The sequence below is a fragment of the Salmo salar genome, chromosome ssa10, assembly GCF_905237065.1.
Source record: "Salmo salar chromosome ssa10, Ssal_v3.1, whole genome shotgun sequence".
In the NCBI taxonomy this organism is placed as follows: Eukaryota; Metazoa; Chordata; class Actinopteri; order Salmoniformes; family Salmonidae; genus Salmo; species Salmo salar.
The window spans coordinates 28,479,935-28,498,718 of NC_059451.1; the positions used below are offsets into that span (position 1 = coordinate 28,479,935).

Consider the following 18,784-nt stretch of genomic DNA (forward strand, 5'->3'; position numbering starts at 1 on the left):
GCACACTCTTGGCATTCACTTAACCAGCTTCATGAGGTAGTAACCTGGAATGCGTTTCAATTTCAACAGGTGTGCTTTGTTAAAAGTTAATTTGTGGAATTTCTTTCCTTCTTAATGCGTTTGAGCCAATCAGTTGTGTTGTGTCAAGATAACTCCATCGTATGGCAAGAACAGCTCAATTAAGCAAAGAGAAATGACAGTCCATCATTACTTTAAGACATGAAGGTCGGTCAATGTGGAAAATTTCAGGAACTTTGAAAGTTTCTTCAAGTGCACTCACAAAAACCATCAAGCACTATGATGAAACTGGCTCTCATGAGGACCGCCACAGGAAAGGAAGACCCAGAGTTATCTCTGCTGCAGAGGATAAGTTCATTAGAGTTACCAGCCTCAGAATTTGCAGCCAAAATAAATGCTTCACACAGTTCAAGTAACAGACACATCTCAACATCAACAGTTCAGAGGAGACTGCGTGAATCAGGCCTTCATGGTCAAATTGCTGCAAAGAAACCACTACTAAAGGACAGCAATAAGAAGAAAAAACTTTCTTGGGCCAAGAAACGCGAGCAACGGACATTAGACCTGTGGAAATCTGTCCTTTGGTCTGATGAGTCCAAATTTGAGATTTTTGTGTCCTACCGCTATGTCTTTGTGAGACGCAAAGTAGGTGAACAGATGATCTCCGCATGTGTGGTTCCCACCGTGAAGCATGGAGGAGGAGGTGTAATGGCGTGGGGGTGCTTTGCTGGTGACACTGTCAGTCATTTATTTAGAATTCAAGGCACACTTAACCAGCATGCCTACCACAGCATTCTGCAGCGATTAGCCATCCCATCTGGTTTGTGCTTAGTCCCACTATCATTTGTTTTTCAACAGGACAATGACCCAACACACCTCCAGGCTGTGTACGGGCTATTTGACCAAGAAGGAGAGTGATGGAGTGCTGCATCAGATGACCTGGCCGCCACAATCACCCGACCTCAACCCAATTTATATGGTTTGGGATGAGTCGGACTGCAGAGTGAAGGAAAAGCAGCCAACAAGTGCTCAGCATATGTGGGAACTCCTTCAAGACTGTTGGAAAAGCATTCCAGGTGAAGCTGGTTGAGAGAATGCCAAGAGTGTGCAAAGCTGTCATCAAGACAAAGGGTGGCTAATTTGAAGAATCTCAAATCTCAAATGTATTTTGATTTGTTTAAAACTTTATTTTGGTTACTACATGATTCCTTATGTTTTGTTTCATAGTTTTGGTTTCTTCACTATTATTCTACAATGTAAAAGAGTAAAATAAAGACAAACCCTTGAATGAGTAAGTGTGTCCACACTTTTGACTGGTACTGTATATATACAGTACCAGTCAAAAGTGTGGACACACCTACTCATTCAAGGTTTTTTTATTTGTTTATTTTATATATATATATATATACACTCTGGGATGCTGGCCTTCATTAACAATGTCTACACAGTACTTCTGATCAATTTCATTTGATTTTAATTGGACCAAAAAATGTGCTTTTCTTTCAAAAACAAGGACATTTCTAAGTGGCCCCAAACTTTTGAAAAGTTTGTTAATGAAGGCCAACATCCCGGAGTCGTCTCTTCACTGTTGACATTGAGACTGGTGTTTTGCAGGTACTATTTATTGAAGCTGCCAGTTGAAGACTTGTGAGGCGTCTGTTTCTCAAACTAGACACTCTATTGTACTTGTCCTCTTGCTCAGTTGTGCAGTGGGGTCTCCCACTCCTCTTTCTATTCTGGTTAGAGCCCGTTTGCGCTGTTCTGTGAAGGGAGTAGTACACAGAGCTGTATGAGATCTTCAGTTTCTTGGCAATTTCTCGCATGGAATAGCCTTTATTTCTCAGAACAAGAATAGACTGACATGTTTCAGAAGAAAGTTATTTGTTTCTGGCCATTTTGAGCCTGTAATCGAACCCACAAATGCTGATGTTCCAGATACTCAACTCGTCTAAAGATGGACAGTTTTATTGCTTCTTTAATTAGCACAACAGTTTTCGGCTGTGCTAACATAATTGCAAAAGGGTTTTCTAATGATCAATTTGCCTTTTAAAATGATAAACTTGGATTAGCTAACACAACGTGCCATTGGAACACAGGAGTGATGGTTGCTGATAATGGGCTTCTGTATGCCTATAGATATTCCATAAAAAAATCTGCCATTTACAGCTACAATAGTCATTTACAACAGTCGCAATGTCTACACTGTATTTCTGATCAATTTGATGTTATTTTAATGGACAGAAAATGTGCTTTTCTTTCTATAACAAGGACATTTCTAAGTGACCCCAAAGTTTTGATCGGTAGTGTATATATATAATATATACTATATTATATATATATTTTTTTTCTTCTCACGAACCCCCTGCAGTACCTCCGTGGATCCATAGGGGGCCGCGGGCCCCGGTTGAATACTCCTGCTTTCGAAGGAACCATATAATGAGGATAAAAATATATATCTGCTGGGTACGGTATCTGCAATACACACACATCCAAAAAATACAAATTAATAAATGAAAACATGTCAGAACGAGCAATGTCTCTCTTACACAGGTATAAGAGCTCAAAACTTGATATTGAGATTTGTTAACTAATTGAATTTCCTCAATGAGGCTGGTCTCTTCATTTTATAAGAAGATCATTACAGTGTCAAAATGTTAAGGTCCTGAGAAAATAATCATGCATTTTCCTGCTTCAAAAAGTATTTACAAGATTGCCTGTTGAACATTTGATTCCATCTCCTCTGAAATTTCTTGACAGGATTAGATTAGGTTTTAAACAGAATATGATCCTACACTCAGGAACTTCAAACCCCTAGGGGGAAGGAAATACCCTGGGGAATCCTAGTCCTATGTGAAAACAAGGCTAAGTAATTCAGCGGCTCAAAAACTGGGTTCTAAAGGTTCAAACATGTGCCAAATCATTTATAATTATATTCTTGTTTTATTCTTCAGAATATTGCAGAGACATTCACAGACAATGGTCAAAATGAATGGGTGTACATTGGGAATCTCTATGAATGTATTCTAATCGACCAAGCTCAAATAAAGGTAGCAGTTTCCCTGCAAATTTGAGATTTAACCTGTGTTAAGAGTTGCTCTTGCCTGATTAAACATAGCACGTTCGCGCTGCTTTCTGCAGAATCTCACATCACTTTTGTTATGGCAGCGGAGATGCACCGCCTCGTTAAGATGTGTGCGGTTAACTGCTCATATTTTCATATCAACATTGGTGATTATAAGAGTTGGGTAATTTGTCTGGACTTGGTCTATCAACATACAGTTTAATAATGTCGGCGGCGCTCTCATTGGAACGTCAGAGCTGACTTGGTTTCTTCATCGGACTCAATTCTGCTTGTTATTCCGTTCACTGTCAAACACACAGCAACTGGCGCAGGAGCGGGAGTCGACTGTTTTACCTTCAAACTTTGGTAAGGTATAACGGTTGCACCAAATGTAGCCGGTCCAAGCAGCTGGTCCAAGACATTCTGAGAAAAAAATTGTAATCTGACTGTTGATAAGCTTTTTGGGAGTATTGACGGCAGAAGCCCGGTGCAGCTGAAAACCTTTGCCACTCCCGTTGCTTCAGTCATCGCAACAGTCAACCATAATTAACTGTGAATTAACTGGGAAAACTCCTTCAAGGATTGCTCCGATTCGACGAGCAAAATAGAGATTCTCCCATAACTCAGGTATGTTTTAAAAGCTATCAGCATATTTTACATGATTTAATTATTTATCTTAGATCATGTGGTTTATTAGGCCTATGTTTTTAAGGCCAGTCTCCATCCCTTATTCTATTTGCATAATGCAACTGAGGATTCATGCCTCTTGAGGAAAACTATCAAGACGAAACGAAGTTGCAGTTTCTGATTGATTAGTGTGTGTGCGTACGCGCGCGAGAGAGATGATGAGTTACTGAGTGAGTGTGTATTAGGCTATATTACCCGGAGGTCGATAATTCCAAGTGAGATAATTGTTACTACGTCAACAAAGTGATGAGATATTATTATATATTCTTATTTAGAAAGTCACATTTTTCCTCCACAACATGCTCATCGAATTAATAAACTAGCTCTCAAGACAGAGAATGTCGCTTACAAATAAATAAAACAAATCTCGAAAATAACAGTATTCGATCTCCATTGCAAAATCTGGTGCGACATTTTGTAGTATCAGAGCTTTTATTAATTTTCATTTAATGAACAATTGAGACAATAAGAATAAGCAGCTTTGCTAACTTCCCCAGTGTTTTACGATTTCCCTCGCATATTCCAACATTGAGCCAGGCCAGCTCTAGTCTCCCATTTAGAAAGCACTGCGTCGCTGTCCATGGTGCTGATTAAGACAGTTTGCGGGCCATGCGTGTAGTTCTTGTTCGACAGGAGCCATTTCTCCAGCCTGGTTTTTCAGTTGAAATCACCAGCATTGTGCGCAGAGGCACCAGCCACCAGGCAGTATGGCGTCAGTTGCCTCATCTCTCTCTCTTTAAATGAAACACTAGCTTGAGTCCAATTTGACACAGTAAATCAGTACCACAACCAACCCCATCAACCATTGCCACACATACTGGACGGGGTTGAGGCACTGATTGGATACTCACAACATGAGATTCATGATTGTATGACACCTTCATATTCAATGCATTTGAGATATTCCCTGCCTCATACAACTACAGTATAGTTGATAGCTGAAAAGGATAGCATAAATCACAAAGCTCCCGTCTCTGTACAGTGGATAGTAGTGATAACACTATGTAGGCCTGAGGCCATCAAATTGCTTGCTTATCTCCTGATAACAGTGATTGTGATCATAAAGGATAGCTTGAGATAGGGTTTTTAAATTCACTCAATTAGTGGCACTGCCAAACTCAGTGGTTGTTACCCTCTGGACTGTTTGCCTGTAGATGGCAGTACAGGTCAGATATTAATTTACACACAACGCCATCAATCCTGATAGGCCGTTGACAGGTCTAGTGTAATTGGGGTATCATAGCGAGATATTGTTGAATTATTCATTGTGGTATGGTGATGGACTAATGTATCTTTATCATGATTTATGTTTGGATGAATGGTGATGTAAAACACTGACTTCAGTGAATGCGCAGAGTGTACAGTAATGTGCATTCTAGGCCTTCATCTAAATTCTGTGGATTACACAGTTGTGCATTATAGACTCTTTGCATAATTTCATGTAGCAGACCTGGATATATTTTATGAAGGCCTGCTCACCTTAGGTTTCACAGGTGATGTACTGATAAGGTCAGTACTGATTCAGTGAGAACTAAACTCACTATGAAATGAAGAAGTTATATTTAATTGATCTGGATTCGGTAAGCAATGCACAGGCTCTATTGGGTGTCTGAGTAACAGGTATCATGGTTTGGTGGTCTGTTGGTGACTCTGTGTTCCTCTTTGTAGAGATGAAAGCCAGACAGCTTTGACACCAACCACAATACAATTCTCTTTGTATTTTTCTGCTGGCCAGCTCCATGTCCATCATGTGAATATTTAGAAAGTGAACAACTGTGCTTACACACTAGACTTTTAATTTGTATTTTAAACAATAATTCCAAGGGTCCTGCTGTCTGGCCACTGTTGATGTCTCATTGTTCATTATTATTGAATCCAGGGTTACATACTGTAGACTGCCAACAGAGACGAGTTGATTCAGTTTGAATGTCTACTGCATAAGGAGAGGGGGAAAGGGAGATAGACAACCATTTAAAAAGATATTCGGAGAAATAGAGAGAGCGAGCGAGAGTCCTCAACATCCTGTTGAGTACTACAGTGGAAGAAGATATTTCTTCACTCTTTTACGAGTGAAGAAATATTCACCACTGAATAGCTACAGAGCTATGAGTTTACTTGATGGGCTCCAATTCTTAGTCAGGTTTACACTGTCAAATGAAGTGGTGAGTCTCATTTAGAAGATTGAATGGTTCTGTTACACAAACCAGGGATTTTAGATAAACCAATATTGAATACAGTTGGGTTATTTGACTTTTGTTTGGTTGAAGGACATGGTGAGGGTTGATCAAAGTGGGTTGCTGGTACAAGCATGTATTTCAGGTTGTACATGAGAGCCTGCTTGGCTAATGGGCTGAAGGTAATGTATCACGTTTGTAATACTTTCCATGTTAAACTGCCATCAGTGCCATGTTGTAATTACATTACATGTTATGCTTCATGTTGTGCTGCAACCTGAGCCATGCTGTTGGTCTGTCCTGACTGTTTACTGGTTGCCGTAGGCACAGGCGGGTACTGTAGACAGCTAATCTAAATAACAGCATGTTTTCTCTATGAAGGGTCACTGCCTCACTCTGCCTGACGCTCAACAACAAATCATATCACAAGCACAGAAACACAAAACGTTAACTAAGACGCTGCTTTATTTACTCACGTCTCTCAGGGTCACTTTATTGCTGGAGTGTCCTTTCTTTCAATACTTCAAACCTGAATGTTGTCTCCTTGACATACATGTACTGTATGTCCATTGTTAGTGAATCCACTCCACAATGTGTATTGGAAACAATGCTTTCTCTTTTCTCCATTCAGTTAGACTGATGTGTAAGCTGAGTGTTCCGCATTCTTTCAACATGGCTGACTAGCCACCTCATGACTACTTTGACTTTCTAAACCTGGTTCACACGTGTTTGAGGCCTCCACAGACATGAGCCGTGTCTTGTGTCAACAAGACAAGGTTGTTTTTTTTACAGGTTTATTTTTGTAGCTCATGTTCATTGTCCTAGTCGTCTCCATTTTCTGACTTTGTGAACAGAAAATATGGATATCATTTTTGGGAAGAATAGGTAACTTATGATGGTCTGTTCTGCAGTGCAATCTCATTCATTTGGGATCTAGCTACAATGTGTTTGACCCTGCTAGCGCTGTGGCTATCTCCTTGTTTAGCCCTGTCGCCAGGAGACTGTTTATAGTCACCTTTAGCTTTTGACCCTCACGGTCACTTCAATATGAGCACAGCTCCTCTACCTCGGTCACACAGGCTTGAAACACGGCAATTAGCTGTGCAGTCACAGCTAATGTTAAGGCACTCTGTCAGAGGGAACAGGGGGATGAGACATGGATTGCACCCCAAATGGCGCTCTATTCCCTATATAGTGCACTACTTTTGACCAGGCCCCATATGGCTTTGGTAAAAAGTAGTGCAATGCAGGGAATAGGGTGCCATTTGGGACACACACAGAGTCACAGAGCTGACGGATGGCAGAGGGCAAAGCCATGTTACGTAACACAGCTCTGGTGACGGTCAGACTCAGACTCATTGGGTTCATTGAGCAAATTGATAAGACAGCATTAGTCAAATTTGAATATTCCCCATTAGGGAAGTCACACATCAAGTGAAAATGGGGAGCGGCTTCATTTAGTCTCTTTGGTGAGTATGACACTAATGAGCTCAGCTAACAGTTCTGTATGTATTTGGGTGAAATAGGACTGCATTTGCTGATATAATCTTCACTACAGTTAATATTTTTTGTATTCGTAAACCAATATAACCTACCTAGTCATTACTGGGGAATCAGATGCCTTAACAGTCATATTGATACATTTCATGGTCCTAGTACTGACATCATTACTTTCCATTACTTTCCTATTTTTCTGGATTTTTCTGGTTTATGAAACCAGGCAGTTTAAACTTTATCTTTACATTTTGAATCCTCACCAGTACTCAAATACTTCAGCGTTGTATCATTATGCAACATTTCCAGGATCTGTCTCGATAGCATAATGTGATTCTAAACGTGGCTTGGAAAATTACAAGCGACAAAGCATTCAAGTATTGAATGCGAAGCTCAAGGCAAGATAAAAAAAAGTTAATTTATTAAATTGTGCTTCCTACTAATTCATGGGCTGTAGTTATTCATTTTAGTCTGTGGTTTTGACTTGCAGCGTTGTTTGCACACACAGAGGACATAATGAAATAAGATCTGAGGGAAAGTAATCATGAAGTGAGGGTATAAAATGGCAAGTGTTCCCCACATTGATCATCCGACTCATATCCCCTGGGGGATACAGAAGACTGGAGTCAATTATCATCAAAACGTTTGTACATCTGCAGTCTATCTGAGTTATTACTGCCAATAAAGCACAGAAGCTCAGATGCAGATTTGCATTCAAATGCAGAGGATATTTCCTCCCACACCAGAGTCGATAGCATCTCTTTGACTCACTTATGAAAATGGCTGCTTCATTAGGAGCAGGCAGCCTCTGCCTGTACAGTACTTCAGTGTAATCGTCCAGGTCTTGTGGAAGAGAAGTAGAGGTCAACTGTTGTTTGCCAACAATCAATTGGGGTTGGCTTTAGCTTGATTAATTTAATGACAACATGAATATATTATTGAGATGTCCTGTTCAAAGATCACCCGGACCCCTACTGTGGCTCTCCACAGCTAATACAGAGGTGTGTGTGTGTGTGTGTGTCTGTGTGTTCGTGCTTGTGTTCTTATGTACTGGAACGATGGAGATAGTTGGGTGGTTGGTTGAGTGTTATTCAGAGAAAAAGGCTCCATGTTGTCTGTATGATTTATATGTGTTGCTGCTTAGCTGATGTTGACGCCCTAGTGTGGCTGGGGCCAAACTAGTGTCATCTCAGCTGTCCGTACAGGATGCTACATGTCCCCATGTCCCCACGTGTTTGGCTGCGTACGTTGTCACTTTGTGCAGCACGATGATGAGGACCGTGACCTATCCGCCTTGACCCATACAATGGGTCCATCCGCCAGCCCTGCTCCTAACAGCAGCACTGCCCACTTCACCAGATTAAACGACTGACCGCCGCAGTAATACACTATATGGATCACCTGTCTATTGGCTATAGATCTTTCTCACAGGGCCACTGCCAAGGTTATAGATGGCAACATATTGCACTACAGGCATGCGCTCATGGCTAAAACACAGCCACGGACACTGACTGAGCCAGAACATCCTCCTGAGATAGATGGAATAGCAACTGCTAGCTATTGACAGTGCACACGAGTGTAAACAGTACTAGCTTTACATTGCCTCAGGAATGCCTTTCCAAATACCATTCAGTATACAGGCTACACTCTTAGAAAAAGGTGCTATCTAGACATAAAAGGGTTCTTCAGCTATCCCCATATGAGAACCCTTTGAAGAACCGTTTTTGGTTCCAGGTAGAACCCTTTATGTGTTCCATTTAGAACCCTTTCCATAGTGGGTTCTACATGGAATCCAAAAAGGGTTCTCATATGGGGACAGCCGAAGAAACTATTTTATATTAGTTATATTTTTCTTTGCTGAAGATGGCACTAACAAGCTTACCCCAGAAGCTCAGGGTTCGTTCTCACTAGTGTTAAGGAGAGTTGGTAATGTAATTATTCTAATTGTTTATTCTCTCTCTCCATCCTGAGTAAATGGCCTGCACTCACTGCATTCATCTGAATTACCTGTACTGAAACAGTTGTACATTACCTTCTATTCTCCACCACTCCTTCCCTTCTCCTTTCTCCATTTGCTCCTGCAGCCCTCCGCTCTCCCTGACAAAGTAAGCAGCAGTTACATTTTTTATTAAATAGCTCTGTGAAAAATGTAACAAATCAGTACTTCCCTGTGTTTTAGGGAAGCCTTGTCCTCTACCGATGGCTCTGTGGGACACCCAGAGAGAGAGGGCGGGGTTTGTACATTGATACGGCTTCCTCTTGCTTTTTAAGCCTAGAAACACTTGAAAACATGCCACAGTCACTCATGTCTCCCCCTCGTTTGTCTGGGGTTGTTTTTGTTGCAAACATTCAAGACCTGAAAATGTTGTGTGAACCTTGTTGAACAGATCATGACCCTTCCTTCCAGGAAAAGTAGGCCAGGGGCCTGATAGATATGAGGATCATGTTCTCCCAGGCCTTTGTTGGTCAGTATGGGGAGCAGAGCAGAGCAGTGGAGGGAGGGAGGAGTGGAATAGCCACTGGTTATAGGAGAAGTGCTGGGACATGGGTTATCACTGCGGTGAGGATGAGACCTCTTTCACCTAGCTATGTGATCTACTTACTGTCTCACTTTGAACTCAAATGAGCACCTTGGGTAGAGCCACCGCTGCCTCCACCGCGTCTTCTGTTCTCATAAGCACTGGGCCTCTTAGGAGTAAGAGGGTTCTCCAAGGTTATCTCTGGGGAGAGCTGATATGAATATGCAAGTGAAATGATGGATATGAAGGTTGATCAGACAATTAAATAATTCCTGCCAGCTAGAGCACACTTTGGCTAACACTGACCACTTTGCGTATGCTTTTATTCTCAAGCCCCATCTGTTCTATTTGAAACTTTTTAAGAGTAGGTTTAAAGAAATGCATTTCCTTTTTGAATAGTCAAATGCTTCCGTTTGACTTGCAGGTGAAGATTGTGACCTTTGTACGCCATTTGATGCATTCTGCAGTCTATATCTGGCTGACCTCCATTCAGCCTGGTATTAGAGTGAATCAGCAATGAGCTGAGTGGCCCTAATACGCAATTTTTCACTCTTAACCCTCACACAGCCCTCTAAACTTCTTTGGACAAACTTAATTAAGAGCTTGAAATCAATGCACTATTGCATAAAAAAACCCACAAACAGTGAAAACGGAGGGGGAGAGATTTCGCCATATAGTTAATTATAGAGTATATATTACCAAACAACTACTTCATGTTGTTTTTTTTTTTGTGTGCCCCTCCTAAACTGCTCAGCCCTGCTTCACTTTGGGTTTTACAGACAAAATTACCACGTAATTCGTGTCAACAATAAAAGGGCTGGTCTATGTGTAAAAACGGCAACAGGATTGCAGATTGATGGCCAGACCTGGACATTTACAGCTGGTTATTACCAGTTCAATGTTGGTTTATTAATTTGTTTCCCTTTTTCTGAGGTGTGGTAAAAATGTCAAAATGTTCCCTAGTTATTTAATAGGGCAAATGTGCTTACCAGTAAAAACAGCCTCTTGTGATTTCCTGAACTACAACTATGGTAAACCCCAAACAACCTGGTCATCTACAATAGGTCATTGTGTTGTGTAGAGCTCACTAGACACTGAGACAGTGTATAATCTGAATTTCAGAGAAGTGCAGGATTGTCCTCCTTTTTAGAAGCAGTAGCGTGATAGACGAGGTGAATGTAAAATGGCTTCAGAAACCCTGTTGTAGTCAGACAGGTCGTATCAAATACGGCTGGGTTGATTATATGGAGGCAGCATTAGTATGCCGAGCCCACAGTCATGTCCCGGCTTGTGATGATATCATCTGTAGTGCTCTTCGGCAAATGTCGCCCCATAGTTTACTTGGCCTTACAAAAATTACCCTGGAGCGTGGCCAAATGCACAGTGAACATGGTTGAGCTGCAGCCAACCTGCACCTGGGAGCAGAGCCTAGGAACACTGTTTGAATTTGCTGACAAGTATTCTTAAGCAGTGAGCCCTGGTGACTATTGGATTATGGGAAACAATAATGTCCTGTTCTACAGGTAGCTCTGTCCTATGGCAGCCAGCAGAGGAGGCGACACGGTCCTTAGACAGGCAGATAACCAAGAATGCAGTGGTTGATTCTCAGTGGCATTGAACAACACTGAACACACGTCGGTGATTGTGAGACAGATTGGGATGCTGTGATCTATAATAGACAGCTATTGTGGCAAAGGATCAGGTGTAAATCATCGCTAACCCAGATCCCTCATCCCATGAACATCACATGATAGCTGCATGAGGCATTTACAATGCATTATGTGAGGAACAGATGGTGCCATAATAAATCCCCTCATATCAAGTGCCTATATGTCACATCTCATAAAACAATCATGTGCAGTGTCTTTCAAGTGGCTTATGGAGCCAGAATGTACTCGGATGTGTTGCCTTCTGGTCCCATAGACTGTACAGTGAAAAAAATCCATGTTGATTTGTCTTGGATATATATAAATATACAGTACATGTTAAATATAATTGTCTTACGTCAGATGGCATCACTCCTACACGACCCTCAACCGATATGTCAGGTAGGATGTGGAACTCATCTAAAGAAAATTGAGATTTTGCTCATCCGCCTAACACAAGTTCCTAATCCACTTTTGGTAGCTATCCAGCTACTGTAGTAGCCTAGTGCAAGCTTGTTTGAATGGCCATACGGTAGCTAGTTTGCCAGCTTGTTGATTAAGTTGTACGGCACCAAAGTTATGGGACTGTTTTCAGAAATCAGCATGTATCTGACTCTGACAGCTGGCACTGTGCCTCGCTACTTTGTAACATTTGGCCAACGTGATAACGTGGCAGAGAGCAGTCGGCTCTGCTGTTGTACTCTGCGCACTAATCACGGCAGAACAGTTATAATGAAAACTAATTTTGCATTAGCTAGAACGTCACTTCACTACACTAGCTAGATAGAGGGAGTATTAAGCATTGAGTGTGTGAACTGGCGCTGTTAGCAACCCTGCCTTTTGTTTCATATGGATTGATTTGAGACTGGTTCAGCCAGCAAGCAGACACTAGCTAGCTAACACGCTAACTAGCACATTTTCGTGTACATTCTGAATTTCATAAATACTAATTCTACCACCACAAAACACCTTAGTTAACGTTAGATGTAGAATTAGGTACAGGTTTATAATTGTTGGTAAGATGAACACTTTGAGAATGTGTTTGCGTGTTATCAGGCCGTAGCACTATCCGACGTGAGACAATGTGTTAAATATATTAATCCAATTGACTCCAGGGTGTAGGATCAGAATAACGACCTGCAGTTGACCCAGTCATTACTGTGATTTGTTAATAATGAAGTATTGAGCTCCTACAGTATCTACTTGGCTGGTAGCAGTCAGAGAGATGATGAACCCGGTGAAACGACTTGGCAGGCCACGCCAGCCACTACTGTCCTGGCTCTCAGAATGGACTTTGATTAATGTCCACTGTCCACCCTTACAGTCCCTGGGGAAGACGGACTCAGAGACCGGGTCATTGGTGTCACATTAAAGTGCTGTATATGCTGTGCATAGAGCTCCCTCTGGGTGCTCTTTCTTTACTTTGTGTGTGTGTGTGTGTGAGGACGCCGGAACATTATGTTTCTGTGAAGGGGTGGTGTGTGTTTTTTCCTGAACGCGCACATATACAGCAATGATTTATATATACGTTAGGCTAATACATAGCATCAGCAATCCAGAGTTTAAATGCATCATTGTTATACAGTTGTTCTGTGCGTCAAGGGTTGAGCTTGTTGTGTTTTTGAGTGTGTGAGTATTGTATGCTTTCCAGAAATGCCTGTGTATCTCAGATAGGCACTATTGGTATTGTACACACCACTGACACTGCTCACTGGTGGCTAAATGCTACACACTATAAACCACTTTCAAGCTGCCCTCTACAACATAGCTCATGGAAACTACCATGTGTGAAGAGAAAACTATTTTGCTATTGATTTGTGTGCTACAGCTTTCAAATCCAAGTTTATTGGTCGCATACACAGTTTAGCAGATGTTATAGCGGGTGCAGCGAAATGCTTGTGCTACTAGCTCCTAACAACAAAATACAAAAAACAAGAAATCAAGAAATGTCAGAACAAATGCCAGTTAGCAACCCAAATAACACTGTATCAATAATCCAAATGCAATCTATGTGTATATAAACAAAACATATAGTGAGAATGTACAGCAGTAGATATATTAGCTATGTCAAGAATCCAGTATATAAATAAGAATCAAGTATATGAATATATGGTGTGTATATACAGTGTAACAAAAATGCAATGTACAGTAGAAGATATATTATAATGAGCTATATGAAGAGTATACAGTGTGAAAAACACTATAAAATAAACGGGAAGTATCCAGTGTTTAATGTCTCTATATACACGGTGTCACGCCCTGACCTGAGAGAGACAGTTTGTTTCTCTATGTGGTTAGGTCAGGGTGTGGGGTGTCTATTTCTTTGTGTTCAGCCGAGTATGGTTCCTAATCAGAGGCAGCTGTCTATTGTTGTCTCTGATTAGGAATCATACTTAGGCAGCCTTTCCCCCACCTGTAGTTGTGGGATCTTATTTTTGTACTGCTTGTTATAGCCTGCAAGACGTGACGGTCATTTGTTTATGATTTTGTTTGAAGTGTTCTGGTTTATAATAAATTAAGATGAACACTCACCACGCTGCACCTTGGTCTACTCCTTTGGATGGTCGTTACAGAAGATCCCACCACCAAAGGACCAAGCAGCGTGGGCAGGAGGACTGGACATGGGAGGACATCCTGGATGGCAAAGGATCCTGGACGTGGGAGGAGATCCAGGCCGGAAGGGATAGCCTCCCATGGGAACAGGTGGAAGCAGCGAGGGAGGTACAGCGACGAGATCGACAGGCAAGGCAACAACGGAGGCCCGAGAGGCAGCGCCCATATTTTTGTTTGGGGGGGCACACGGGTAGATTGGGTAAGGTGGTTTTAAGACCTGAGCCAACTCCCCGTGCTTACCGTGGGGAGTGAGTGACTGAACAAGCACCGTGGTATGCGGTGATGCGCACTGTGTCGCCCATGCGGACTCACAGCCCGGTGCGCACGGTACAAGCTCCTCACCGTTGCTGTGCTAGAGTTGGCCGTCAGCCAGGAAGAAGTGCGCCGGCTCAGCGTATCTGGTCTCCAGTGCATCTCTTCGGCCCAGGTTATCCTGCGCCTGCTCTATGCACGGTACCCCCCCGTTCACCAGCGCAGCACAGTTCATCCTGTACCAGCGCTCCGCCCTTGCTGGGCGAAAATAACCATCCAGCCAGGACGGGGTGTGCCAGCCCTAAGCTCCAGACCTCCAGTGCGCCTCCACAGCCCAGTATGTCCTGTGCCTGTTCCTCGCACTCTCCCTCCAGTGCGCCTCCAGACCCCAGTACGTCCTGTGCCTGCTCCACGCACTCTCCCTCCAGTGCGCCACCATAGCCCAGTGCGTCCTGTGCCTGCTTCTCGCACACTTCCTCCAGTACGCCTCCATAGCCCAGTACGGCCGGTGCCTGCTTTGAGCACTCGGTCCTCAGTGCGTCTCCCCAGTCCGGTGAGACCTGTTCCAGCTCCACGAATAAAGCCTCCAGTGATAATCTACGGTCCGAAGCCTATAGAGATGATCCATGGCACGAAGCCTCCAGTGATGATCCATGGCACGGAACCTGTATTGATGATCCAAGGCATGGAGCCTGCAACAACGGTCCCTAGTCCGGAACCTACAACGACGCACTCCAGTCCGGAGCCTCCGGCGACGCTTCTCAGTCCGGAGCCTCCGGCGACGCTTCTCAGTCCGGAGCCTCCGGCGACGCTTCTCAGTCCGGAGCATCCAGTGATGCTTCGCAGCCCAGAGTCTTCAACGGCGATCTGCAGCCCAGAGTCTTCAACGGCGGTCTGCAGCCCAGAGTCTTCAACGGCGGTCTGCAGCCCAGAGTCTTCAACGGCGGTCTGCAGCCCAGAGTCTTCAGCGGCGGTCTGCAGCCCAGAGTCTTCAGCGGCGGCCTTCAGCCCAGAGTCCTCAGTGGCAGTTGGCGTTCCTAAGCCTCCGGCGATGACCCACGGTCTGGTTCCTCCAGCGACACAGAAGCGGGGGGATCAGCGGGCGGTGTGGGGGCTACGCCCCGAACCAGAGCCGCCGCCAAGTATTAGATGCCCACCCGGACCCTCCCCTATAGGTTCAGGTTTGCGGCCCGGGAGTCCGCACCTTTGGGGGGGGTACTGATACGCCCTGACCTGAGAGAGACGGTTTGTTTCTCTATGTGGTTAGGTCAGGGTGTGGGGTGGGCATTCTATGGTGTCTATTTCTTTGTGTTGAGCCGAGTATGGTTCCTAATCAGAGGCAGCTGTCTATCGTTGTCTCTGATTAGGAATCATACTTAGGCAGCCTTTCCCCACCTGTAGTTGTGGGATGTTATTTTTGTACTGCTCGTTGTAGCCTGCAAGACGTGACGGTCGTTTGTCATTTGTTTATGATTTTGTTTAAAGTGTTCTGGTTTATAATAAATGAAGATGAACACTCACCACGCTGCTCCTTGGTCTACTCCTTTGGACGGTCGTTACACACGGGACAGCACTATTGGCTGTTTGTATGTGTGTGTTTGTGAGAATGGGTATGTGTGTGTGTGTGTGTGTGTGTGTGTGTGTGTGTGTGTGTGTGTGTGTGTGTGTGTGTGTGTGTGTGTGTGTGTGTGTGTGTGTGTGTGTGTGTGTGTGTGTGTGTGAGCTTGTGTGTGTGTGTGAGCTTGTGTGTGTGTTTTGTGTGAGTGTGTGGGAGTATGTGTGCAAAAATGTCTCAGGTAGCCGGCTAGTGATGGCTGTTCAACAGTCTGATGGCCTGGTGATAGAAGCTGTTTCTCAGTGTCTCAGTCCTGGCTCTGATGCACTGTACTGTCTCTGTCTGCTAGATGGTAGCAGAGTGAACAGACCGTGACTCAGGTGGCTAAGGTCCTTAATGATCTTCTTGGCCTTTGACACAGAGTGCTGTAAATGTCCTGGAAGGCAGGTAATGTGTCCTCCGAAAAGTCATGCGGTTGAGGATGGTGCAGTTGCCGTACCGGGCGGTGATACAGCCGGATAGAATGCTCTCAATGGTGCATCTGTAGAAGTTTGTGAGGGTCCATGACAAATTTCTTCAGCCGCCTGATGTGGAACAGCCGCTGTTGTGCCTTCTTCCCCACAGCGTTGTGATGGGACGATTCTCTTTTGGGTCAACTTATTCGTAAACAATTCGATTGAATATAGGCACAAAAAGTGGAAAAAGCCAACAGCAAGAGACAGAGAACAATTCTGAATGGGTTTAGGAAGGACGAATAACAATGACAGTTATGAGCAATATGTGGAGCTTGCATTGGCGAGAGAAGACAATGTGCCATCTACCTTTAGAGGGGATTAGGGGGAGTTTCAGTAGCCTGAACTGGCTGAGACTGGTTTCGTTCAACTTAATTATGGAAGAAGAGCAAATTTGGCTTCACATTTTAACTTCCGTTGGCTTATGGTGGATGGCTGATGAATCTGTGATTGTGTGGTGGTGTAGATGGAGGTTGTGGGTAGATTTGATGGAAAAGATTGAACACATTTAGCCATAACTGCGGCCTAAGCTCCCCAGCCCTCTATAGTTCTCTAGTCTGATGGAAACCTACAGTATGTGAATGGCTGTGCTCCAGTGATAACACAGACCACAAGCTCTGCCAGCCCCCTCGGGGTAAACAATGGATTCACTAAAGGTTTTGCTGTGTCCAGACTTCTCACATCTCTAGCCGGAGCCTACTGAATACTAATGCTTTGCCGGCTGGTGTCCATGCATGAACAAACAGACCGATAAACAGACAGTCAGTCAGTCAGTCAGTCAGACAGACAGACAGACAGACAGACAGACAGACAGACAGACAGACAGACAGACAGACAGACAGACAGACAGACAGACAGACAGACAGACAGACAGACAGTCAGTCAGACAGACAGACAGACAGACAGACAGACAGACAGACAGACAGACAGACAGACAGACAGACAGACAGACAGACAGACAGACAGACAGACAGACAGACAGACAGACAGACAGACAGACAGACAGACAGACAGACAGGGCAGTAAGATGTCTGTTCCTGGTGATCCAGGAGGCCTGAATGAGAGCCAGCAGCCAACCACATGATTAAGATGCCTAGTCTTGTTAGCAGAAAAAAAGGCAGGGTTGCCATACACTGTGTCATTAGTTCAAACAGTGTGCTCTGCTCTGTGTTTGTTTCTGCAAATGCAGAACGAAACATAATCTTATTAATGAAGGCATATAAATTGCAATCGGGCTGCTTCTAGTTTCTCTGTCAGGTGTCAAGTTATGAATTTCCAATGAGGGCTTTAGAAATATCACTGGAGCACTCCAAGTTGGTTTGTTTGTCTGTGATTTTTCCTCCCTTCATCAAAGCGTGTGATACATTACAGGCACACCAGTAAGGAACCAGGAAGTGCTCATGAGATTATTTGCTCCTGCTCGTACACGTTCCCCCATATCACTCTAGTCCATACCCATTGTACGGTTTAGGAAGTGGCTCGCTATTTTTGTGCGCAAGTGTGTTCCCAGATGATAGTAGCAGGGGATTTACATTTTTAAAGGTAGTTCTTGGCAGGTCATCCACATTCTCATACAGCAGAGGCTCAGCTTGGAATAGAAATAAGGGGGACATTCGGTGGGATATTTAGTGCAGCATGTGTCTATTTTCAGACGTTGAATGGTGGATCATGCCATTTGCGCAAACTTCCCACATCATTGTGTGATTATCTGAATGCTGGACATGACGTGGTGGCCTCAAGCGTCTTTGTCGGTGAGGTGGAGAATAATAGCAGAGCTGGCTGATTTTTCAAGGACAAGAGGACAAAATGGTTAGCATGAAGTGCCATCTTCAACCGAGACGATATAAAGGTCGTTCCACAAAATGAGTGCCTTTTGATATTTTAAGTAGGAATTGTGCACCAATATTGAATTTTAAAGCCTGTTATATTAAATGAAGTGCCCTTTAATATAGACCACATGGAGAATTCAATAATTCAGTTATCGCTATTAATGGAAAGTTATTTTGTTGCTTTGGCAAAGTCATTTCTGAAGATTATTATTTATTTTATGTGATTAGTGATTCCTTTGTGTCTGTCCCTAATTTTAAGGACAACCCTGTTACGTAAACTGAACTTTTGTTTTAATATGGTGAAACTATTCCTTTTTAAATATGTTTTTTTCAAAAGAGACATTGAACATCTATCTAATAGTCAAATCATAGTGTAAAAGCAGGTGAGCTGGTTCTACTCTGTTTGCCAATTGTCTGGTGTTTT

General features: G+C 43.4%; 1 protein-coding gene across 1 annotated transcript in view; it reads left to right on the forward strand.

Annotated features, from left to right (window-relative positions):
• Positions 1 to 3,176: 3,176 nt before the first annotated feature.
• Positions 3,177 to 18,784, forward strand: part of LOC106613924 (neuroligin-1) — a 330,971-nt gene continuing 315,363 nt past the window's right edge. Inside the window, exon 1 of the mRNA XM_045687594.1 lies at positions 3,177 to 3,706. The gene's annotated coding sequence lies outside the window, so the exon portion shown is untranslated. The remainder of the gene's footprint in view (positions 3,707 to 18,784) is intronic.